The sequence below is a fragment of the Dreissena polymorpha genome, chromosome 3 (assembly GCF_020536995.1).
Source record: "Dreissena polymorpha isolate Duluth1 chromosome 3, UMN_Dpol_1.0, whole genome shotgun sequence".
Taxonomy (NCBI): Eukaryota; Metazoa; Mollusca; class Bivalvia; order Myida; family Dreissenidae; genus Dreissena; species Dreissena polymorpha.
In genome coordinates this window covers 57,080,697-57,108,335 of record NC_068357.1, presented here as the reverse complement: position 1 = coordinate 57,108,335, position 27,639 = coordinate 57,080,697, and the positions used below count along the sequence as shown (strand labels likewise).

Here is a 27,639-nt window from a genome sequence, read left to right as displayed (position 1 = left end):
AAGTGTGTAAGTATTACTGTTACATTTATTTATATTTACTAAAAGTAAATATATGCTCACATATCAGTAAGTATTGTACAGCCCTAAATTATATTTAATACACCCATCTAGGCAGTAAATTCATATACCGGTAATTTACATTCATGTTATTATCACCCTGCAATAGGCGGAGGGATATTGTTTGGCCTTGTCCGCCCGTCTTTCCGTCCATCCGGCACTTTTGTGTTGGGAGCCATATCTTGGAAGTGCTTTGGTGGATTTCATTGAAACTTGGTATGAGTATATGTATAGATAAGAGGATGATGCATGCCAAATGGCATTGTACACTATCTGTTAATAACGGAGTTATGGCCCTTCGAACCTAAAAAAATGCTTTTTTACCTCAGTGTCAAATATAACACTTTTGTGTCCAGAAGCTAATTAGCGGGGGATATCAATTCAATGAATTTGCTTGTTATTAATTGAAGGGAAATAAACCTGTTATTTTGTCTGTCATTATGGTGTTTAAAGTCACATTTAATGGCATCCAACCTACTTTATTTCAAATACAGTAACACCTGGCGCCGTGACCTGGATGCAGATGGGCCAAAATGGGGGCAGCTAGAGAGACTCGCCTGGAACTGACAAGCCTGGAGGGAGCTGGTTGACTGTTGTCGAGATGGGACAACAGACGAAGTATAAACGAACCTACTTGATTTGATAAACATTTTTGTAAGTCATTCAAGAATCGAGCAAACTTTTTGTTTCCAATAAGCAGTCCTGTATATATCCGAAATAAAATAAAATGTTTCACTCAGGTTCCTTGATACTCATCTTGGTATTTAAGGGACCTTATAACAGATTATGGCATGTATTGAAGTTTGTCATTAAATGCGTTATATTTATAAATGTAAACATTAAATCTAAAAAGCTCAATTAAAAAACAAGAACAAATTAAAAGAAAAAATAATAAAAAATTAAAAGAAAAAGTAATCCTCATCTGGGCTCGAACCACTGACCTCTGGAGTAAAAGTCTAACGCTAAGACGGCCATCCATGCTCATACAATATTTTATACTTTTAGTTTCTATAAGCAAAGCTCGTAGTGTCACAAAAAACGACAACAGAACTCCAAATTATTCAATTGTTTTGCTTTGCAACGATTTATCATTTTCAGGTTGTTAATGTTAAGTATAACTGTTTTCTCACAAATATCATAACTGCAACAAAAATGTGCAAGTCTGAAACAATTTTTATGCCCCCTTTCAAAGAAAAGGGGGCATATAGTTATCAGACTGTCCGTCTGTCGGTCCGTATTTCTGTCACACTTTGCGTTTAGGTTTCGAAAAATGCTCATAACTTCTATTTCCCTTGAGATATAACCTTCATATTTGGTATGCATGTGCATATGGACAAAGCCTTTCCATACGAACACAAATTTTTACCCCTGTGACCTTGACCTTGAACTTAAGGTCCGTGTTTAGGTTTCAATATCTGCGTTTAGGTTTTGAAAAATGCTCATAACTTCTATGTCCCTTGAGATATAACCTTCATATTTGGTATGCATGTGTATATGGACAAGGCCTTTCCATACGCACAAAAATTGTTACCCCTGTGACCTTGAACTTAGGGTCCGCGTTTAGGTTTCGAAATCTATGAACAAGGCCTTTCCATACGCACAAAAAATTTTACCCCTGTGACCTTGACCTTGAAGTTAGGGTCCGCGTTTAGGTTTCGAAATCTGCGTTTAGATATTGAAAAATGCTCATAACTTCTATGTCCCTTGAGATATAACATTCATATTTGGTATGCATGTGTATATGGACAAGGCCTTTCCATACGCACACAAATTTTGACCCCTGTGACCTTGAACTTAGGGTCCGCGTTTAGGTTTCGAAATATGTGTTTAGGTTTCGGAAAAGCTCATAACTTCTATCAAGCATTTATAGGGGGCATAAGTCATCCTATGGTGACAGCTCTTGTTTTATTTTGTCAATTTACCAAAAAATGCAAAGGCCCCTTAAAATACATGAAGTAATGTTTACAGTTGTCCATAACCACATATTGAAAAAGAATGTGCAAGCTCTATCTATTGGCATACAAACAAAGCCAATCTGTTGGATTATTACTCATGGCAAGCAATATGATCTTAGGTATACCTTCTATAATCAGGTGTTTGCACTTTAATCACATTAAAATTTGAAAAACTATAGAAGTACAAAAAGGTCAGAATGATAACAAACAGGTTTGTAATGGACATCATCTTGCAATTGCTATTTATGTGAGTGGGATGGTACACAAATTCTGAATTTGTTATATGTAGGACATTTAGTAACTTAGCAACCCATGCATGTTGCAAGGGTGTTAATTGTCCGGATTATTTGAAAATCCTGATTTGAGCCATTCAGGATTGAATTTTAGATCAGTGTAAATCCGATGATTTGTTTTAAGGGGGTGTGAACAAATATTGTAATTGCTTCATTGGCATGCCGGGCATGTGTGCTTAGTATGGATTTTTCCTGGTCTTTTTAACAAGGTTTTCCAAAGAAAAAAACTGTTTATTAGATTGGCAAATGCCGGCTGGCGGGCGGACGGAACAAGCTTGTCCGGGCCATAACGTTGTGGTTCTTGGTGAGAATTTAAAATCATTTGGCACATTTGTTCACCATCATTAGACGGTGTGTCGCTCAAAAGAATACCGTCAATATATCCAAGGTCAAGGTCATACTTTGAGTTCAAAGGTCAAAAATGGCCATAAAAGAGCTTGTCCGGGCCAAAACTATGTCATTCATTGTGAGACTTAAAAATGATGGTGGTTTCCGGATGATAACTCAACAACGCTTAGGCCTAGGATCATGAAACTTCATAGGAAGATAGATCATGACTCGCAGATGATCCCTATTCATTTAGAGGTCACTAGGTCAAAGCTCTAGGTCATGGTGACCCGAAATAGTAAAATGGTTTCTGGATGATAACTCAAGAACGCATATGCCAAGGATCATGAAACTTCATAGGTAGATTGATCATGACTTGCAGATGACCCCTATTGATTTTGAGGTCACTAGGTCAAGGTCACGGTGACCCGAAATAGTAAATGGTTTCCGGTTGATAACTCAAAAACGCATACGCCTAGGATCATGAAACTTCATAGGTAGATAGATCATGACTCGCAGATGACCCCCTATTGATTTTGAGGTCAGTAGGTCAAATGTTAAGGTCACGGTGACCCGAAATAGTAAAATGGTTTCCGGATGATAACTCAAGAACACATATGCCTAGGATCATGAAACTTTATGGGTAGATTGATCATGACTCGCAGATGACCCGTATTAATTTTGAGGTAACTATGTCAAAGCCAAATGCACGGTGACCCGAAATAGTTAAATGGTTTCCGATGATAACTCAAGAACGCTTACGCCTAGGATCATGAAACTTCATGGGTACATTTATCATGACATGCAGATGACCCATATTGATTTTCAGGTCACTAGGTCAAAGGTCAAGGTCACGGTGACCCGAAACAGTAAAAAAAAATCCGGATGATAACTCAAGAATGCTTTTGCCTAGGATCATGACACTTCATAGGTACATTGATCATGACTCGCAGATGACCCCTATTGATTTTCAGGTCACTAGGTCAAAGGTCAAGGTCACAGTGACAAAAAACGTATTCACATAATGGCTGCCACTACAACGGACAGCCCATATGGGGGGCATGCATGTTTTACAAACAGCCCTTGTTATCGATGTTCTTCATAACATTTATATAAAATGACAATTACACATCAAGTGTTACTGGTGGTCTGGCTTATAATATTTTGCATTTTACTCACCAGAAATAGCAACTAAGACTATAAAAAGAACAATGAACTATGGCTTTGGGGGGCTCTACTTGTAAGGGACCTACAGCCTCAGACTCCAGACTTTATCATAAGGATTTCAAATTTGGGACATTTGACACCCCTGAGGTTGTGCCATGTATCAAAACCGTCTATATATAAAAATTAATTTTATTAATTGGATATGTTGAAGATTTGGTGATGCATTGGATTTCATTTTGTGTTTTGTTGACCTACTTTTAATTTTTAGGCTCAGCAGAACTATGGCTGTCAAAACACAATTGTATTAAAATTAATAGTGCTTCAAATGATACAAGAAGTCACTTTCTTTTTGTTTTAGATGTTTTTCAGTTTCGTCGGAAGACATTTCCCACCAACCATCCTGTCTTGAAAGAAATAACTTTTGAACCCGATTATCTGGTAATACTATTTTTTTTACATACAGTTATTAGTGAATTATGAACATTCCATAAGGATCTCAAGGGTCACAACAGGTATATATATATAATATATATATATAATCAAGATTTTCCATAGGCAGTTAGAGCACAACTGGCCCGAATAGCATGGACAAGTTAACAATTTTTTTTTTTAAATATCTAGTGTGTAAAAATTACTTTGCATTGCAGAGAACTTTAAGATCATTTTATTTCTGTAAAAAATGTTCAAAGTTATATCCTGAATGATTTAAGGGCCTTAAAGCGGGTATATACGATTTTTATATGTGCTGAATTGTAAAATATTGATACAAATATGTTATAATAACACACACTATGCAAGAAAAATGATACATTTAAGACGAATTTCATAAAATACAGCAAATACAAATTAGCGCCCCGAGCCGATTGTGACGAAGATAATTCGTAATTATTTTCCTACAATAACCGACGCATTCGTCTTTTTTGTAAGTGTTCATGTGTCGTATGAATCGATATCGTTGCAGAAATTTCAAATGAACCGTTAAACTAAATTTAGATTCACATCGTACATGCATGATATATATGCTGGCGAATTCGGCTGTACAGCCTTTTTCGATTTCAGAATTAAATATCTGGCTTATTTAGCATTTTTCGACACATGTTCTTCTTAACTTTTATTTTAGTTTATATTGAAATATATGTATAATACGTTTTTTACACATTTTATATTTATTACTAAATATTTGACAAGATCGTATATACCCGCTTTAAATTATATATGGAAACAACAGCGATTTTCCTTGTCCAATTGGGAAAAGTACCCGTACCGGTCCGATTGGGTAAAATTGAGTCGTGAAAACCTCAAAATTGGGAAAAATCGAGTCGTGAAATCCTGAAATTGGGAAAAGTTTGGGTCTTATTGAATACATCATACAGTTCATACTTAATTGAACATACCCATTTAAATAATCATTTGCAGGCATGCCTTAATGACCATTAAGTTATAAAGTTTATATAAATAACAAAATATTATAAAGAACACACCAAATCAATTACTAGTTGTTTTAATCTCTTTTAAAGCAATGTCTCTCTCTTTCATTTTTGTGAAAATTTCAACAATCTTTGATGTTTGATCATCACTCAGTTGCTTGCATCCCGCCCTGCACAGCATCATTATTGCTGTCAATGTGTCCTGTGATAGATGGTTCCGATTGGTTTTTTGGCATAATATTTGCTATTATGACTCATTTCAAACTACGATAAGGTTACAAACCGACGTAAAACAGTACGCTGGCTGCCTGGCAAAAGAACCGGAAACAGTAACAACTCTATTGATTGAATGCGCTGAATAATAAAACCCGAAATTAATTTTACCGGTACTTTATAAAGAAGGAGGAAAATCGCTGGGAAACAAGCATATTTAATAATAAAAAGGCCTGTTGAGTTTTTAATTTGTTCTCTTAAAGATTTACAGAAAGACCCTTTTTAGCTCGACTATTATATATGAAATCTATATAGTGGAGCAATTCTACTCACCCGGCGTTTGCGTTAGCCTTAGCATTGGCGTTAGTGTGAGCATGCAAATGTTAAAAGTTTGCGTACTACCCCAAATATTTTCAATGTCCCTTGGCATATTTCTTTCATATTTTGCATACTTCTTAACAAACATGACCCCAACCTATAAACAAGAGCAGACAACTCTATCAAGCATTTTGTAATAATTATGGCCCCTTTTCCACTTAGAAAATGCAGCAAATGTTTTAAGTTTGTTTACTACCCCAAATATTTTCAATGTCCCTTGACATATTGCTTTCATATTTTGCATTTTTCTTTACCAACATGACCCCAACCTATAAACAAGAGCAGACAACTCTATCAAGCATTTTGTAATAATTATGGCCCCTTTACCATTTTGAATATTCATATTATTGATAAATCTATGTTAAAGTTGGCGTACCACCTAAAATATTTTCAACGTCCCTTGACATATTGCTTTCATATTATGCAAACTTATTTACCAACATGACCCCAATCTATAAAGAAGAGCAGACAACTGTATCAAGCATTTTGTAAGAATAATGGCCCTTTTTCCATTATTATATACATATTACTTAAGATTCAACCCAATAATATCTTTGACAAGTTTTAAAATGACGCCGGTTGGTTGAAAAACATGGCATTTATGAGGTGGGGCATTTTCCTTATATGGCTATAGTAAACCTTGTTATCACTCTAGAGGCCACATTTATTGTCAGATTTTCATGAAACTTGGTCAGAACATTTTTCCAATGATATCTTGGATGAGTTTGAAAATGGTTTTGGTTGCTTTAAAAACATGGCCACCAGGGGGCGGGGCATTTTTCCTTATATGGTTATTTATATATGGTCCATATATGGTTATATATGGCTTTAGTAAAACCGTGTGAACACTCTAGAGGCCGCATTGTCCAATCGTCGTGAAATTTGGTCAGAAGATTGGTCTCAATGATATCTTGGATGAGTTTGAAAATGGTTATGTTTGCTTGAAAAACATGGCTGCCAAGGGGCGGGGCATTTTTCCTAATATGGCTATAAATGGCTATAGTAAAATCTTGTTAACACCCTAGAGGCCACATTTATTGTCGGATCTTCATGAAACATGGTCAGAAGATTCATCCCAATAATATCTTGGACAAGTTTAAAAATGATGCTGATTGGTTGAAAAACATGGCTGCCAGGGGGCAGAGCATTTTTCCTTCTATGGCTATAGTAAAACCTTGTTAACATTCTAGAGGCCACATTTATTGTCTGATCTTTATGAAACTTGGTCAGAAGATTTGTCCCAATGATGTCTTGAATGAGTTCGAAAATGGGTATGGTTGCTATAAAAACATGGCCACCAGGGGGCGGGGCATTTTTCCTTATAGGGCTTTAGTAAAACCTTGTTAACACTTTAGAGGCCACATTTATTGTCAAGCTTCATGAAATTTGGTCAGAAGATTGGTCTCAATGATATCTTGAAAGAGTTTGAAAATGGGTACATTTGCTTGGAAAACACGACTTCCAGGGGGCGGGGCATTTTTTTCATTATATGGCTATAGTAAAGTCTTGTTAACACTTTAGAGGCCACTTTTATTTCCGATGTTCATGAAAAATGGTCAGAAGATTCATCCCAATAATATCTTGGACGAGTTCAAACATGATGCTGATTGGTTGAAAAACATGGCTGCCAGTGGGCTCTGCATTTGTTCTTTTATGGCTATATAGTAAAACCTTGTTAACACTCTAGAGGCCACATTTATTGTCTGATCATTATGAAACTTTGTCCGAAGATTTGTCCCAATGATATCTTGGATGAGGTCAAAAATGGTACAAATACGTACAGACTTTAATGATAAACACTAGTCTGGCCAATGTCGTCTTACAAGCTGGTATATACACTCACTGCTAGAGCAGAATCATTTGTCATCTGTTGCAGACAGGCAGTGGTGATCGTTCTTAGCAAATTGAGTTGCGGTTCTTTCCGTAGCTAAGGCTTCTAAGCACACACTGATTTGCAAAATATGCTCTGTAAATTCTAAAATGGGACCAACTAAAAACAAACCCTTTGCCAACTTCTAGGTCAAAGGTTAAGTTTGAACATCATGATTCCTTTTAAATGGAAAATGATATTCGCGTACGATCTTACAACTGTAACTCCCTATTCCCAACTCGGCATTTTCATCAAAGGGCATGAAGGGTGTCCAAGGTTGACAGGTTGGAATCTTTGAATGGCAGGGTGCTGCGCCCTTCCATTCATGCCAAGCTGGAGCACTGGTTTTGATGGTGTTTCACTTGTAACACACCAAGCAGTATGACCCATTATATTTATCAACATGGCTAAAATGAGGCCAAAATAAATGCCCTTTGTTTATTTCCAAAGACATGGATGGATCATCTTTGTCTCTGAATATATTATAAATACTCGTGTTGTTGATTTTGTCCTGTTTGCTTATTGCAGGAAAACTGTTAACGCATTATGTTGTGAAGACTCCTCTGTAATCAGACAGCTAGCAGTATTATGATTATCAAATATTAAAATTTGACTTAACAATATAGCGCTTCAAATTATATAAGACTTTATTTTTGTTTCAGATATTTTCCAGTTTCCCCTCACAACAATTTGCATCAAACCTCTTGTCTGGTAAGAAATTTCCATTGAAACCAACTGCTGGTAATACTATCTTTTTGGTAATGGGGGCTATATAGGAACCACTTTGTCGGTCCGTCGGTCTGTCCCGAAATTTCATCAGATCTTCACCCAAACTTGGTCACAAATTGTATCTAGATGATGTATAGGTCAAGTTTGAATATGGATCATGCCCGGTCAGAAACTAGGTCATGGGGTCACTTATTGTGTTTTAAACCTGAAGTTTGTCTGGGCCATAACTTTGTCATTTATTTCATACAGTATTTTAAATGATGGAACAGTTCATAATGATTTCAAGACATCTTCTGATCCCTGGAAGATAAACTAGGGATTGATCTGTCTGTATATAACAGTTCAGAGACTTCCAATCTAGCGTGAGAAGATGTAATGATAATGTAAAATGGAAATTACATATATATTATAACAGTTCATACAGTTTAAGAAATACAATACATTTTATACAATGTCGTTTTTATGCCCCCGAACCAACGATTTTGAGGGCATATTAAAATCGCTCCGTCCTTTAGTTTGTTAGTCCATCCGTCCGTCTGTAAGTTAGTAAGTCCGTCTGTCAGTCCGTCCGGATTATTTTCCGTTCAATAAGTCTAGCAATTGTCATCAGATCTTCACCAAACTTCATGAAAATGTGTAAGGCAATAACATCTAGCTAGGTCAAGTTAGATAATGGGCCAAATAGACCCAGACACCCCTGAGTTATGGCCCTTGAATCATAGTAAAATAGGGTTTTTAGCTCGACTATTATATATGAAATATATATAGTGGAGCTTTCCTACTCTCCCCGGGGTTCCAGTGTCCGTGAGCGTTGGAATGAACTATAGTGGGGGACATATTGTTTTCGCCCTGTCTGTTGGTCTGTCTGTTGGTTTGTTTGCTCCAACTTTAATATTTTGCCATAACTTTTGCAATATTGAAGAAAGCAACTTCATATTTGGCATGCATGTGTATCTCATGGAGCTGCACATTTTGAGTGGTGAAAGGTCAAGGTCATCCTTCAAGGTCAAAGGTCAAAATATACCTAGAAAGGTGCAGATTTGCTTCAGTTTTGTGTTTAGGTTCATTTTATTCCTAAAATATCACAGCTATTACACTATGCCTCCAAACAATATACGAAAGCTTGACCCAAACCAAGACACTCTTGATGTTAGTAATGGTAGGTGAACGTAAGAATTAAATGCTGGCAATTCACATGAAATTGACATGAGGGTTTATTAATTATCCATGGTCCTGATCCCTTTAATATCTGAAATCCCTGTTTGTGCATATAACATAATGAGAACACCCTTTGGGCGACCTAACTTTGTATTTCAATCAGTTTCTTGTTTTGACCATTATTTTTACATTATTATCAAAACTTGTTAGTTTCCTACCCTTGAAAAAGGAGAGGGACTTACGGTTTGCGCTCTGTGTCTGTCAGTCTGACACTTTTCTGGATCCTTCGATAACTTTAAAAGTTCTTCACCCATTTACTTCAAATTAATACTGAACCTCTCTTATGACAATACGGTCAATCTCAACTATGTATGGCCCCATTACCAACCCTGGGGTGCCCCTCCCACATAGGCCACGCCCACCCAAAATTGCCTTTTACTATAATTTCTTCATTTCTACACCGATTCACTTCTAATTGATACTGAACTTCTCTTATGACAATACAGTCAACTATGCATGGCCCCATTACCAACCCTGGGGCGCCCCTGGGTCAAACATGCGGCGTGGGGATATGCGTCGGTCTCTGCCACGCCATTTCTAGTCAACATTGGAGACATTGGCATCTTAAAGGAATAAATTATGTATGAGCCCAAATTTTGCAGAACTATGGCCCTTGCTCATTTTTGTTTAGCTCCTCAGCTGAAATCATCATCTAGCAGTCACAATAGTCGAGCGGTTGGAGAGGCATGCATTGCGTCCTACTACTGCTCAGACTATATTATGGTAATGCCTTATCCAAATAACACAAGTATTCACCATGTGCAAATGTCTTGTTGTCTGTATAACTCTCTCTATTAGCTCAAAGTAAAAAGCATTTGAATTTGCACACTTTGGTATTTTAGTTTAATTTTGTTTGGACATTACAATTGTTTTGAAACTAAAGATTAAGTGTTGGGGCATTACACTTCTCTTTAAAATGTTTATTTGTGATTATTATTTTTTTCAGTTTGGCAGACAAAACATGCTGATCAAAAAGAATGTGTACCACAGGGGCCAGTGTTTCCATTTGAGTGATATCATCATATTTTAGTCCCTACATTTATAGTGTACAGCTCAATGTATTGAACCGGTGTTGTAGAATATAATTGGAGATACATGCGAACATTATAACATTATATATAAGATGATATTTCAAAAGCAATAAGAAATAAAAAGTATAAAAAGGTCAAAACAGTAGACCTTGTGTTTACAGTGGACAGGTTTAAAGTGGAAGTGACTAGTTAATTGTTGATCATAAGCTGCACTGATGGAAAAAATAGTGGGAAATTACTATCTAGAAAACTGTTTAACGTACGACAACAGTTGTGGAACTTCATAAATGACCGTATGTAACAGGGCTGGGCAGTTTTCCTTATATAGCTATAGTGAAACCTTTTGAACACTAGTGAAGTCACTGTTTCTTTTCCAATCTTCATGCATTTTGGTCGAATATTTGTTCAAATGATGGCTCAGTCCAGTTTCGAAATTTTTATGTCTATTCAAAAAACATATCCACTAGAGCACGAGGCAATTGTCTTTATATGGCTATAATGAAACCTTGTAAATTCTCTATAAGTGACATTTTTAGCCATATCTCCATAAATTTTGGTCAGAATATTTATTCTAATGATAGCTCAGTTGTCGAGTTTGTAACTGGTTCCGGTTTGTAGACTAACATGGCTGCCAGTGGACATGACAGTTTTTCTTAATGTGCTAGAGTAGAACCTTGTTAACACACAATTGGCCCTTTTTATGTGCTTTTTTCATGAAAGATGATCAGAGCATTTGGCCCAATGTAATCTCAGCTGACTTTGAAACTGGATCACATAACGTCAAAAAGTGGGTCAAAATGTCAAATTAAAAAAAGCTTGTAAACACTGGAAGTTGCATTTAAAATTGTGTTCCTTTTTTATGTCCCCCACTATAGTAGTGGGGGACATTTTGTTTTTGCCCTGTCTGTTGGTTGGTCTGTTGGTTGGTTGGTTTGCGCCAAATTTAACATTTGCAATAACTTTTGCAATATTGAAGATAGGAACTTGATATTTTGCATGCATATGTATCTCATGGAGCTGCACATTTTGAGTGGTGAAAGGTCAAGGCCATCCTTCAAGGTCAAAGGACAAATATATGGGTCAAAATCGCTCATTTAATGTACACTTTTGCAGTATTTCAATATTCAAGATAGCAACTTGATATTTGGCATGCATGTGTATCTCATTGAGCTGCACAATTTGAGTGGTGAAAGGTTAAGTTCATCCTTCAAGGTCAGATGTCAAATATATGTGTCCAAAATCGCTCATTTTATTATACTTTTGCAATATTGAAGATAGCAACTTGATATTTGGCATGCATGTGTATCTCATGGATCTGCACATTTTGAGTGGTGAAAGGTCAAGGTCATCCTTCAAGGTCAGAGGTCGAATATATGTGGCCCAAATCGCTTATTTTATGAATACTTTTTCTATATTGAAGATAGCAACTTGATATTTGGCATGCATGTGTATCTCATTGAGCTGCACATTTTTAGTGGTGAAAGGTCAAGGTCATCTTTCAAGGTCAAATATATGGGTCAAAATTGATCATGTAATGTCACTTCTGCAATATTGAAGCTAGCAATTTTATATTTGAAATGCATGTGTATCTCATGGAGCTGCACATTTTGAGTGGTGAAGGGTCAAGGTCATCCTACAAGGTCAAACGTCATATAGGGGGACATTGTGTTTCACAAACACATCTTGTTTAAAGTTTGTCAAAACATTTGCTGTAATGATAAGCAAAGTCAAGTTTATAAATAATAATTTGTCTACAAATTACATATTTTTCATTAAGTTCATTTATTATTCTAAACTACACCCTCTCAGAATAGTTTAGTTACTTCTGGTCACAGTTGAGCACCTTAGGGCTCTTGTTCTATAATTTGATTGTTTTGGAAAATTGTCATTTTGCCAAAATGTGAGCAAGTCCAAATTTAATTAACCCTGCTTTGTAGTATCTTGTTTTCCTTATATGTAAAAAGTGGAAAATTATCTATGAATCTGACTGCATAGATATTTGGTATTCAGCAAAGCATCGTGTAAATGTAGTAAAACTAAACACAATTGTGTTAGCATAAAACTGTCCATGCCATGGGGGTCAAATGGTTAATACAGACTTGTAGGAAAAAGACTTCTAAAAATTGTATCCGTTAAATATATTTTGTGTACATAATGATTAGCTTTTTCCTTCAACTTATCGCTTTCATGGTGTAAAGAAAACATGCCGACTTACTAAGTAAGTCGGAGATCTGGGTTTGATTCCCAGTGAAAGTCAAGTCACAAGGAAAAATGCTTATTGTTGGAAGGATATATTAGTTATTCAAAACGTAAGATTTTTTTCTTTGCTCGTTCAGTTACAAATAACAGCAAATGATCTGAAAGTATTTGTTTATAACGTAGAAGTTAGTGTCATGAATAGTAAATTGGAATAATGCACTTAATAGAAACTTTACATATTGTATATAAGACTAAAATACGCAGAAATGAAATACCAGTAGCATTATTAATACATTTTTATACCCCCACAAACGAAGTTTGTCGGTCCGTCTGCCTGTCTTGTCTGTCGGTTCGTATTAAGTGTCCGCTCTCTAATTCAAGTTGTTTTTACCCGATCTTCACCAAACTTGGTCAGATGTTGTATCTATATGATGTCTAGGTCAAGTTCGAATATGGGTAATGCCGGGTCAAAATCAAGGCCAAGGGGTCACTTAGTGCGTTTTAAACTTTGAGCATGGTGTCCGCTCTCTAATTATGCACCCCTTCGAAGAAGAGGGGGTATATTGTTTTCCACGTGTCGGTCGGTCGGTCCGTCCATCAGATGGTTTCCGGATGATAACTTGAGAACGCTTAGGCCTAGGATCATGAAACTTCATTGGTACATTGATCATGACTGGCAGATGACCCATCTTGATTTTCAGGTTACTAGGTCAAGGTCACAGTTATTCCAAATAATAAAATGGTTTCAAGAAGGTAACTCAAGAATGCTTAGGCCTAGGATCATGAAACTAAGGATCATGAAACTTCATAGGAACATTGATCATGACTGGCAGATGACCCCTATTGATTTTCAGGTCACTAGGTCAACGGTCACAGTGACAAAAACGTATTCACACAATGGCTGCCTCTACAACTGACAGCCCATATGGGGGGCATGCATGTTTTACAAACAGCCATTGTATATACTACTACCCCATGCTCGTATATAAGTAATGCCGTATCAAGCCAGTACTATACTAGCGAGTCATGTATCGGATATATCCTACTACCCATGCTCGTATATAAGTAATGCCGTATCAAGCCAGTACTATACTAGCGAGTTATATAGCGGGTATATCCTCCTACCCCATGCTCGTATATAAGTAATGCCGTATCAAGCCAGTACTATACTAGCGAGTCATATACCGGATATATCCTACTACCCCATGCTCGTACATTAGTAATGCCGTATCAAGCCGGTACTATACTAGCGAGTCATAGCGGGTATATACTACTACCCCATGCTTATATATAAGTAATGCCGTACCAAGCCAGTACTATACTAGCGAGTCATATACCGGGTATACCCTACTACCCCATGTTCGTATATAAGTAATGCCGTATCAAGCCAGTACTATACTAGCGAGTAATATAGCGGGTATATCCTACTACCCCATGCTGGTATATAAGTAATACTGTATCAAGCCAGTACTATACTAGCGAGTTATGTACCGGGTATATCCTACTACCCCATGCTGGTATATAAGTAATGCCGTATCAAGCCAGTACTATACTAGCGAGTTATGTACCGGGTATATCCTACTACCCCATGCTGGTAAACGAGTCTTATACCGGGTATATCCAACTACCCCATGCTCGTATAAGTAATGCCGTATCAAGCCAGTACTATACTAGCGAGTTATATACCGGGTATATCCTACTACACCATGCTCGTATATAAGTAATGCCGTATCAAGCCGGTACTATACTAGGGAGTTATATAGCGGGTATATCCTACTACCCCATGCTCGTATATAAGTAATGCCGTATCAAGCCAGTACTATATTAGCGAGTTATATACCGGGTATATCCTACTACCCCATGGTCGTATATAAGTAATGCCGTATCAAGCCAGTACTATAATAGCGAGTCATATACCGGGTATACCCTACTACCCTATGCTCGTATATAAGTAATGCCGTATCAAGCCAGTACTATACTAGCGAGTCATATACCGGATATATCCTACTACCCCATGCTCGTATAAAAGTAATGCCGTATCAAGCCAGTACTATACTAGCGAGTCATATACCGGATATATCCTACTACCCCATGCTCGTATATTAGTAATGCCGTATCAAGCCAGTACTATACTAGCGAGTCATATACCGGATATATCCTACTACCCCATGCTCGTATATAAGTAATGCCGTATCAAGCCGGTACTAAACTAGCGAGTCATATACCGGATATATCCTACTACCCCATGCTCGTATATTAGTAATGCCGTATCAAGCCAGTACTATACTAGCGAGTCATAGCGGGTATATCCTACTACCCCTTGCTCGTATATAAGTAATGCCGTATCAAGCCAGTACTATACCTGCGAGTCATATACCGGGTATATCCTACTACCCCATGCCTTTATATAAGTAATGCCGTATCAAGCCGGTACTAAACTAGCGAGTTATATAGCGGGTATATCCTACTACCCCATGCTCGTATATAAGTAATGTCGTTTCAAGCCAGTACTATACTAGCGAGTTATATACCGGGTATTACCTACTACCCCATGCTGGTATAAAAGTAATGCCGTATCAAGCCGGTACTATACTAGCGAGTTATATAACGGGTATATCCTACTACCCCATACTCGTATATAAGTAATGCCGTATCAAGCCAGTACTTTACTAGCGAGTCATATACCGGAAATATCCTACTACCCCATGCTCGTATACCCGGTATAAGTAATGCCGTATCAAGCCAGTACTATACTAGCGAGTCATAGCGGGTATATACTACTACCCCATGCTCGTATATAAGTAATGCCGTTTCAAGCCAGTACTATACTAGCGAGTCATATACCGGGTATACCCTACTACCCCATGCTCGTATATAAGTAATGCCGTATCAAGCAAGTACTATACTAGCGAGCCATAGCGGGTATATACTACTACCCCATGCTCGTATGGAAGTAATGCCGTACCAACCCAGGACTATACTAGCGAGTCATATACCGGGTATATCCTAATACCCCATGCCTTTATATAAGTAATGCCGTATCAAGCCAGTACCATACTAGCGAGTTGTATACCGGGTATATTCTACAACCCCATGCTGGTATATAAGTAATGCCTTATCAAACCGGTACTATACTAGCGAGTTATATAGCGGGTATATCCTACTACCCCATGCTCATTATAAGTAATGCCGTATCAAGCCAGTACTATATCAGCGAGTTATATAGCGGGTATATTCTACTACCCCATGCTCGTATATAAGTAATGCCGTATCAAACCGGTACTATACTAGAGAGTCATAGCGGGTATATACTACTACCCCATGCTCGTATATAAGTAATGCCGTATCAAGCCAGTACTATACTAGCGAGTCATGTACCGGATATATCCTACTACCCCATGCTCGTATATAAGTAATGCCGTACCAAGCCAGTACTATACTAGCGAGTTATATAGCGGGTATATCCTACTACCCCATGCTCGTATATAAGTAATGCCGTATCAAGCCAGTACTATACTAGCGAGCTATATACCGGATATATCATACTACCCAATGCTCGTATATAAGTAATGCCGTATCAAGCCTGTACTATACTAGCGAGTTATATAGCGGTATATACTACTACCCCATCCTGTTATAAGTAATACCGTATTAGTTACACTGTTTGTAACTGATGGTGTATGAGAGCGAAGCTCGAGAAGGGAACTGAGGGTGTATATCCTATACACAATCAGTTACTAACTGTGTATCCATTATATCTCAACCGATTACTCGGGGTGTATGGAAATTTCTCAGGGTGTATGGAAAATACACAATGGGCACATGGCCTCTCAAAGCAAATCGAATCAGGTTATTTTTGTAGGAGGCGAGTTATACCTTACTACCCTATGCTCGTATAAGTAATGCCGTATCACATCAGTTGTATTTTTGACGTCATTTAGTTATATACAGGATAGTCATATAGCGGGTATTTCCTATAACCCCCAAGTACGTACTGTTAATGCTATATCAAACCTGTTATATTCCTAATTTCACAAAGCGGGTATAACCGACTATCCCAGGCTCAAGTTTGCCAAGCGGTATCTACCCAGTAATATTCTATATGTCATTATGCGGGGATACCTGACTATCGTATGTTCGTATTTAAGTGATGCTGTAGCACATTAGTTCAACACTCACAAGTCATACCAAGGGTATATAGGGTTAGGGCAACTAAACCTAATCATATTGTTCACTGCTCGCCTGCGTGGTCTGTTCTTCTAAAAGCCATGTAAGAAACACAATCATTCTGCTGTGTGCATATTTTGATCAAATTAATGAATGCTAGTTAGGTTGTTCGGCGTAGCTGTCTTACCAAGCTTTTCACATTAAATACCCTTTATCAACAAACAATTAAATGATGGGGAAATTTCACGCCTGTAGACCCGAATGAATGAATCAGAATATTTTAATTATTGATTTCAGAGAAATCACACACAGCATTGGCCAAATCACTGCGGAAATCCGGACTTCTTCATGCACGTTTTTGACCTAACAACAATCACTGCGAAATAGCGCAGACCGTGTTTGACTTACGCTGGCCGCATACGCATTAAGACCTATTTTCGCAAGACGCGACTATAAGTGTGATTTGGTTGTGTTGAAAGTACACTGTGCATGTATGAACTATTTACATCTAATTGCGATGGCGATATAATAAATTCATAATAAGCCTTGTGAGGCCACATATGATCACATGTAGTATATTTTTATCTAAGGACAAAATTGTTCGGTTTGAATATACGTGCACTTTATAAGAAACACATCATGCGGTGGATATGCGACAATTAAACCTTTATTTTCTATTTAAATATTTATAAACGTGAATATACGACTTGCTTTAACGATACAAGCGTTAATTCGTTACTGATAGGATCATGCGGCAGAATGAATAGGACACTCCTCGTGTAAGTAATCATCATAGTCTAGGGACCCTTCAGGTTTCGCATCGTAAAAAGTGTGACCCAGTAATATTGCTTAAAATGGTTGAGCTAACTTAATTTTCATCTTTTCTCGTGCTCTTTAATTACCCACATATTTAGGTCTGGTTGAAGTACTTTTACTTCCCACAGAGCAATTCGGTTCAAATTACTAATAACAACAATACAGATTTTTAGCTTTATTTCAAATGTGAACATATTTATTTAACGCAGACGTGTACATAATTTTAACACAGAACAAGGGCTGTTTGTAAAACATGCATGCCCCCCTATGGGCTGTCAGTTGTAGTGGCAGCCATTGTGAATACGTTTTTGTCACTGTGAACTTGACTTTTGACCTAGTGACCTGAAAATCAATAGGGGTCATCTGCCAGTCATGATCAATGTACTTGAGAAGTTTCATGATCATAGACCTAAGTATTCTTGAGCTATCAACAGGAAACCATTAAACTGTTTTGAGTCACTATGACCTTAATCTTTGACCTAGTGACCTGAAAATCAATAGGGGTCTTCTGCCAGTCATTATCAATGTACCTATGAAGGGGGTCATCTGCCAGTCATTATCAATGTACCTATGATTTTTTTATTTTATGATCCTAGGCGTAAGCATTTATGAGTTATCATCCGGAAACCATTTTTCGATTTCGAGTCACTGTGACCTTGACTTTTGACTTAGTGACCTGAAAATCAATAGAGGTCATCTGCGAGTCATCATCAATGTACCTATGAAGTTTCATGATCCTAGGCGTAAGCGTTCTTGAGTTATCATCCGGAAACCATTTTACTATTTCGAGATCAATAAACCTATGAAGTTTCATGATCCTAGGCCAAAGCGTTCTTGAGTTATCATCAGGAAACCATCTGGTGGACCAACCAACTGACATGTGCAAAACAATATACCCCTCTTCTTCCAAGGGGGGCATAAATATAATATTAATTTTTAGTAATCTAAATTAAATCAAAATTGCTAGATTGTATTTTCCGAGAAATTATCGGAAAACATCGTTAAAGTTAAAGGGTATCTGCCAGCTTATGCCATTAAAACACAAATGTTAAATAACAAAAGCTGTTGCCCGGTTCACGGCACGCGGAGCCTACCCTATTGTGAACCAAAATCTTTTTGTGTATTTCATCCTAGTAGTTACCTTGACATAGAACAGACACATTGGTTACTTTTATGAAACAATTCTTATAAAACTTGGTATACAAATTGCGACATTGTTGCCCATTTGTCCGTCAGTCCATGTCCGAATAGTAGCTAAAATTGAGAAAACTCAGTAAGATTTCATGAAACTTAATATTCACATAATTTTTAAATACACAAAATAATACATTGACCATTTTAATTTTGTGATAAAACTTGGTTTACAAATGAACTCAGAAGAGCAATGTGATATTTATTTTGTCCCTGCCGTTTTCACATGAAGGGATTTACGGTTGACCCACTGTCCATCGGTCTGTCAGTCAAATAAACCTGGATCTGGTAACAATGTTTTCCTAAGATTTCACCAGGTTACCTACTTTTTGGACACACTCAACCCAGGCTTACTCAACCAAGATGAGCATGTCGATCAGGTTTCATCAACATTGAGTCGAAAAAAGCCTGGTTTCTTCCATCACCTGATGATCCTCTAACACAGCAAGTCAATCCTCGAATGTCCGAAATATGTTCTGGTTCTTATAGTGGCAGACAAAAACAAGACCTATGATTTTAAGTAAATTTGTTATGTTCATATATACATTAATTATTCCAACTATTTTTTTAGCTCGTATATGTTGTTATACAATTGTATTAAACATGGCCATTTAAGTCTTTCATAAGATTCTAACTAAACAAATGAGTTTTAATTTCTTTTAAAACTCTTGATGCAAGCAAACGATGAACGGCAGTATTGGGGGAAAAAAACTGGCAGACAATATGTATTTGACCATCAAAACTAGAGAAGACTGAGATAAAGATATGCAGAAAATGAAGCAACACCAGTTCATACACAGTGCTAAACTCACATCATAGAGATGTTTAAGTTCATGGATTTCAAGACTATTAAAGCTCAGGACTTTGGTACAGTCTCCCCATCTACAGCATTTCTCTTGAACCACATGAGAGATGATATGTGCATCTTGCTGTCCTATGGAGTGGAAGTCTTCCTTGCAGGATATCCATTTGCACGAATACTCCTATAACAAGCAACTTTGTAAACTGCAGATTGGAAGCCAAAGTCAATTAACTTACAGTGTCCACATTTTTAACTTTAGTTATAATCATTGACTAAGTTTTTCACAAATGTTATTTTTGATTGAAATGTTAATGAAAAGGCAAAAAAAAAGAGATTTACTGTGAAATAAGTCAATGGAGATAAGCCTACTAATAGCTCTTGGTGTGTATTGTGGATTTCACCATGATTTGTGTAACTCTATTTTTGTTTTATTTATCTATATATTGATATTTTCTATGAGTTTTTTACGCAGATACACATCTAATCAGAGCCTCTGTTAATGTAATAAAAGTATGTTACTGTTCTGTTCTTCTGTTAATAACTAATCTAAAAAGAAAGAAAACAAGTAAATTTGCACTATTGTATGAATATGGCATACACTTATTTTTCCATGTTGAAATCTTATTAAATTCATGATATGAAGCCCTAAAATGTTTGTAACAAACAGATGGATGGACTGACAGACTGACCGATGGAAAACGCCAACACTATATCTCTCTGGCTTTGGAAAGGATAATGATTCAACAGAAAGTAGAAATCATCAATAAAAACTTGATGCATCTAAGTTAACTTAGCAATTAGTGAGTTCAATATGTCCTTTAACTGAACAAAAAACAGATGTTTCAAAAACTTAACATGATTTGTCATTTGTTGCAAATATTAAGAAGCACTTACAGGTCCTGGGTTTCAATCACCAACATATGATAAAATAGTTCTCAGTAACAAAAGGCACAAAAATGCAAGAAAAAAAATCACTTTAATGTTAAAATAAATATATATAGTTATTCAATAAACAATGTATATTTTGTCATAAAGTACCGGTCCTGGATTTTTCTCAACATCATTCAAGAGCATCAACATCCGCTGGGACAGGTTAACATGTTGTTGAATACACAGCTGCATCATGATGTAATGAAGACCACCTTGTCCACACATACGACCCAGAATCATCAGCCCAAACATCTTGATCCACATGGTGGGTGGGAAATGTTTGTATGTTCCTAAAGAACAAAACATGTTAATGATTTATCATTTCAAGTATAAAAGGCAAGCCTTAAAATTCTTAGAAAGCTTTAACATCTGAAGGTTAATATCACCCTGGCTGTGCAGATCTTGGTAATATACCCATTTAAAAAACATTCCTTAAAGCCACACACCTTGAAATGAAATATCTGGCATAGTAAATTTGGATATAAATAAGAAACATATTTTATCTTTGCCAATTAGAATATATCTGGTGGTTGCAAGGTAGAAATCCGTCTTTCTTGTGCTTTAAAACTTAAAAATAATTGTGTTTCTCGAATTGAACATGTACGTATACAAATCATACATTCAGTTTTAAAATATAAAAAAATAAATTACTTGCTAACTAGGCTATAGATTTAATGACAATTTTGCACACTTTCAAATTGCATCTATATGTACTGAGTAACATGTATTTCATTTCAAGGTGTGTGGCTTTAATGTAATAAACAAGAGTGCTAAACTGTCACAAGATACACCCGTTTGAAGGTTTTGGACACCATGCTAAACGCTGGAAATGCACTAAGTGACCTAGTTTTCGACCCGGCATGACCTATATCTGAACTTGACTTAGATATCATTAAGACACAACTTCTGCCCAAATTTGGTGAAGATCGGATGAAAACTCTTTCAATTAAAGAGCTTACACCATGCTAAATCCTTGAAATGCACCCTGTGAACTAGTTTTTGACCCAGCATGACCCATATTTGAACTTGAACTAGATATTGTCTAGATACAACTTCTGACCACATTTGTTGAAGATCAGATGAAAACTACTTCAATAAGAGAGTGGACACCGTGCTAAATGCTTGAAATGCACTAAGTAACCTCGTGACCTAGTTTTTGACCTGGCGTGAACCATATTTGAACTTGACCTAGATAACATTTTGACACAATTTCTGACCAAATTTGGTGAAGATCGGATGATAACTACTTCAATTTGAGAGCGGACACCATGCTTAATCCTTGAAATGTACTAAGTGAACCCCTGACCTTGTTTTTGACCCGGCATGACCCATAATTGAATTTGACTTAGATATTGTCTAGATAAAACTTCTGACCAAAGTTTGTGAAGATTGGATGTAAACTACTTCCAATTAGAGAGCAGACACCATGCGAAATGCATGAAATGCTCTAAGTGACCTCGCGACCTAGTTTTTGACCCGGCATAACCCATATTTGAACTTGACCTATATATCATTTACACACAACTTATGACCAAATTTGGTAAAGATCAGATGAAAACTACTCCAATTAGAGAGCCACCAATGCTAAATCCTTCAAATGCACTAAGTGACCCCGTGACCTAGTTTTTGACCTGGCATGACCCATATTCAAACTTGACCTAGATATTGTCTAGATACAACTTCTGACCAAGTTTGGTGAAGATCAGATGAAAACTATTTGAATTAGAGAGTGGACACTGTTATGGACGCCGCCGCCCGCCAAGGGTGAAACTATAATACGTCCCGTTTTTTCAAAACCGGCGTATAAAAATAAGTAATATCCCTCACAGGGTTCAGGTCACACAATTAACTTATAGACAATAGGCAATACTTAATTCATTCACTTCAAACTGTTTCTCTTGACAGATAACAAATGTTCAATCAAATTTTCATTCAAGATCATTTGGTTACAAATTTGAAATATACTGAAATTTGCCTTCATAATGGAAACTTCTATTTTCCAAGCATGCCTTCCACTTCCTTGAGTTCATGATTAGCAGATGCAATCTGTAAGATTTACTTATAAATAACTCTAAAATAAGTGATTGTTACCCAAAAAATAAAAAAATATAAATTCTTTTGTCTAATTACACACTTTCACATACATAAATGTGACACACGCATAAAGGCCCATAACCATCCAATCAAAAAATTCAGAAATAGAGGTGCTCATTATACTAACAGTAATGACTAAGTTTGTATACATGTATGTTTTTTCAACTATGTTTTGCAAAATATTCTCATGCAAACCAGGGTTTCCAATTTAATAAGCCACATGTACATTGCATGTAACAGGGGTAAGACAATGCTAACAAGAAATGTGGTTGTCAGAAACACAATGCCCCCTAATGCGCCACTTTGATTTTTTTTTTACCTTTGACCTTTAAGGATGACCTTGATCTTTCACCACTCAAAATGTGTAGCTCCATGAGATACACATGCATGCCAAATATCAAGTTGCTACGTTCAATATTGCAAAAGTTATGAAGAAGGTTAAAGTTTTGGTTAAAGTTTTTGAATTATTTTTTTTGACCTTTGACCTTGAAGGATGACCTTGACTTTGACCTTTCACCACTCAAAATGTGCAGCTCCATGAGATACACATGCATGCCAAAAATCAAGTTGCTATGTTCAATATTGCAAAAGTTAATATGAAGGTTGAAGTTTTGGTTAAAGTTTTGGGACACACACACACACACACACATGGACACATACAATGACAGACAGGCCAAAAACAATATACCCCCGATCTTTCGATCCGGGGGCATAAAAATAATCCTGGTTGTGTTTTTCAAGCAATCTAGCTAAAACAAACAGGTTTAATAAAATAGAAAGATTAACTAAAATGAACATACCAGTTATATAGGGCTATAACTATCATATTGAGTATGTCAACACAAAATCGTGTAATTAGTTGCTAAAAGATACAGAAAGCTTTATATGGGAAAGTGCATGTGTTGACCTCCTTTTTTTGTTACTTTATTTGTACATAAAATGCTTGTCAAGCATACACAAGTTAGTGATTTAAAGTCATACCATTGGTGAGCCTATCAGCTTAATTTTACTCTCTTTTCCAGTCTCTGGTTGCTTGATGTGGCGACTGCAGAAGTGGCTCAGCAAAGCGTCTTCGTTGGAGCAAACAACCCTGCATTCTGGACACCGATTGTGCGCCTCCTTTAAATATAAAACTTTGTGAAACATAAAAATATATTAAACATTTATTTTTCATCATTTTAACCAATAAATACCTACTAAACAAGAACTTTGACATTAACTTGGATAAGAAAACATATATATTATTTTCAATTAAATTGTTAAACAAGAGCTGTCTCCGTAGGATGACGTATGCCCCCAATAAATACAGACGGACTGACGAAGCGGCGACTATATGCTCCCCCCCAAATTTTTTGGGGGAGCATAAAATGTCAAATTAACATGGATAATAGAAAATATTGTGAAATGCTTTATTTATAAATTAGAAACTAGATAACACTTCTAAAATGATTGCAAGTTTCCATGACTCATTGAGGAATAAACCATGTAAAATGTTAGTTATGCAAATTTATATAGTTATGGGAAACAACTACATTAAATTTAAATATCAAAGCTTTTTTTTCTAATTGTATATGTACCAGTAAAACACCGCTTCATTCGTAAGAATGTCATTTGAGCCTAGATGAAGATACAGCTGTTGAACATCCATCTTCCGCAAGTCTCTCAACAATGCATGGCGAAAACGATCACAAGAAAATTTGGCACCTTTGAAAACAGAGTTGGCGAATGTCTGTGTAAATAAATCACAAATATACATGAATGAATACACAAGGAAAATTCATGCTTTGCCTCAAGATTAAAATGAAAAGTTTGCATTTACAATTCCCTACAATCTGTAAAATATTCCACACGCTTAAATAAAATATATAACCATGCAAATTAGTTAGAAAACGCAATGATGCCAATCATTGCACATCAGCATAATAAGTTTAACTTTATATTGATGACAAATACTGTAATCATACGAAGCTTAGGACTTGACATTTGAACTGTTTAAGTATAAAGAAATGAAATAATTACATCATTTATAGAAACTATGAGTATCACGTTTAAATGGTGGCATTTCGTGTTTTCTCAAAAATGTTTACAAAAACAGTAAACATTTAAACGACTGTTGATATCAACATAATCCATTTTAGTTCATTACGTTACAATGTTGCAAAACTTATTAAAAGCTGTTAAAAAAAGACTGGTATACATTTGTATCATGTGTGCCAGATGGCCCTTATTCACAACAGCGTAAACATAACAAAACACCATGTACGACCTAGACGGCTTGAATATTTGACACACGTCGGCACAAAGTGCTCGGGAAAATTTTCCAGCTATTTGTTGCATGATCATTCCCTGAATTGTCTTGAACATTTGACGCGCGTCAGCACAACGTGCATGAGGAAATTTTTTCCGACATTTATTCATCCGCATTCATTTTTAATTTAATAAACAGATACTCGTTTTTATGTACATCTTGTTAGGTAGAAAACAATAAAAATTTTACACAGGTGTAGTCTTATTGAAGAAATGTGGGATCAATATTTATTTGTCTTTGTTATAAAATACTACGGCATGTAAGTAGAAAATGTGTACCCAATGACTCAACAACGGCAAGAACAGTTGGTTTTAATATGACGTCATTGCCCAAATGGGTTATGATCTGAATATAACTTCTGGAAATAATCATTACTTTCAGTTTGGAAATGCGATGTCAATGACGCTTTTATAACTGACATATGGATACCGTTTAAACGGTAACCTTTTGTTTATTTCATTAATCATTTCGTTTTAACGTTTAGAAAAATGTGTACATGTGATACCATTAATAGAAACAAACCTGAAACTGTAATTACTGTTCTATACCATTGTCATTACATATTCTCATCAGAGATTGGCAGGCATTTGACAGCTATATCATCAGGAAGAATATCCTTAATCCGATGAGCATTGGAGTCCCCAGCAATACGGTTCACTTTTCTCCTGTCTTGGGCACCTGAAAAAATAAAAGGAAAATTCTTCCTGACACAACACTGCATCCTGTTCAAAAGAGCCTGCGTAATAAATCTACTAATTATAAAAAGACAAGTCTTAACAACCCAAATACTACCTTAACAATACTATTGCAACAAGACTAATAAGGACGACTAAACTTGTCTTATGGGTATCTAACTACACAAAAAGAATATAAACAAAACAGATCAATCACGCTTTAATAAAAATAAAGGTCACACAAGTTAAAAAGCACTAGTTTACAATAATCAATAAGTGTCAAAATTGCAATACACTGGTCAGTGTTCAGTGCAAATATCACTATGAACATGTCAAAAGTGTCAATTATTGCACTAGTGTGTAACACGCTGAATGTGTCCAAATGCGCGAAGCACCTGTTTTTTAATAATTAGTATTAAAGTGTCACTCAAAATTGCAATCCACTGGTAAGTGTTCATTCAATGCAAATATCACACAGTCACTATAAACACATCAAAAGCGTCAATTATTGCACTAGTGTAAAACACACTGTAAGTGTCCAAATGCGCGAAGCACGTGTTTTTAATAGATCACAAAATGGGTAATAAAACGCACAGTTGAACTTAAGATGAAAAGTAAACACAAATCCTTCGTTCACTCACACCGAGTTACTAGGACTTGGTCGCGAAAATGAATGCCACTTTGAATTATACACTTTACAACGTCGAAATACACCAAATCACAATTAAAAGATAGCTATTGCAAGTTCAAAAACAAAACTGAAATATATAAGCGCCGAAATGACTTCTTGATCTCAAAACAATGTCACAAACGTATACAATACCGGATCTCAACCGTTTGAAAGCTCGCGTGCAATCAAAAGGGGAGATTATTCCAACGATGTTTTTTTCTTGTTTCTCCATTCGGTACCCCTCGCACGTTATTTGATTACGCTTTCTTCATATATGGTCATGTTACACTCATTCATAACGTTTATTTATAGATGTTTGTGTTGTGACATATATGGTTATGATTACCATATAAGGTAAAGACGGCCAGGGACCAGAGTCGCTCTGCTATCGCAACCGTTATTTATTTTTGGTGTTTTCACTTCATATACACTTACATTTTTAATGCAGCATTAACATACTAAAATAATATGCCGGAAAGAAAAAAATATTCCATTTGAATATCAACCGTACTTTTGTTTTGACAACTGACGACAGAAACGATTCGAAGTACGATGCGAGTCTAAATGTAGTTTTCATGCCGATTCGTTCATACGACACAAATACACAATTTTGTTTTACGGATCATTTCGGATTAGAGGACTGGGTGAGTCGTGTAAAATATCGAAAATAATATTTATTTTTTTATAAACAACTGTTAGCAAGAGGAGTTGCAGATAATTGGTCAGTTACCATATTTTAACTAATTCTTTTGATCTGTTAATTCTTTTCAGCTCAATTCAACAGTGAAAAATGCCCATAATATCACTTTAATATAGCATCTTAACGGTAACCTATTTCATATAAACATCAAAACCTTTTCATATTGACTTACACTTCTAAACTGTATTCTATATATTTTAACATCTAAACTAAAACCTATTCGTATTAACTTCTGGATTTCTAACATGTTCATGTAAACATTTACAGTGTAACGTGTTCATGCAAACTTCGTATTTGTGACATATTCATGTTAACGTCTTAACTGTAACCTATTCATATTATTTTTTAACTGTAGCCTATTCATGCACACTTCTAAACAGTAACCTACTCATGTGAACGTTTAAACGTTTAACTATTAACTAA

General features: G+C 36.2%; 1 protein-coding gene and 3 long non-coding RNA genes across 11 annotated transcripts in view; 1 reads left to right on the top strand and 3 right to left on the bottom strand.

Annotated features, from left to right (window-relative positions):
* LOC127874273 (G-protein coupled receptor 157-like) overlaps positions 1-27,639 on the bottom strand; it is a 169,207-nt gene that overhangs the window by 55,175 nt on the left and 86,393 nt on the right. The gene's annotated exons all lie outside the window — the stretch shown is intronic.
* Positions 643-24,071, top strand: LOC127874286 (uncharacterized). The gene is made up of 4 exons (XR_008046779.1): positions 643-711; positions 4,158-4,237; positions 8,350-8,398; positions 23,887-24,071. It is a non-coding gene; the product is annotated as an uncharacterized LOC127874286 (long non-coding RNA).
* Positions 18,010-21,931, bottom strand: LOC127874288 (uncharacterized). Its single transcript, XR_008046782.1, has 2 exons — positions 20,879-21,931; positions 18,010-20,021 (listed from the first exon to the last, which is right to left on the bottom strand). It is a non-coding gene; the product is annotated as an uncharacterized LOC127874288 (long non-coding RNA).
* Positions 22,791-26,694, bottom strand: LOC127874283 (uncharacterized). Of its 3 annotated transcripts, XR_008046776.1 has the most exons (5): positions 26,670-26,694; positions 25,695-25,850; positions 24,442-24,568; positions 23,846-23,983; positions 22,791-22,816 (listed from the first exon to the last, which is right to left on the bottom strand). It is a non-coding gene; the product is annotated as an uncharacterized LOC127874283 (long non-coding RNA). The 3 variants fall into 3 exon arrangements; XR_008046775.1 differs by lacking the exon at positions 22,791-22,816 and having other exon boundaries at positions 23,484-23,983; positions 24,442-24,593; XR_008046774.1 differs by lacking the exon at positions 22,791-22,816 and having other exon boundaries at positions 23,484-23,983.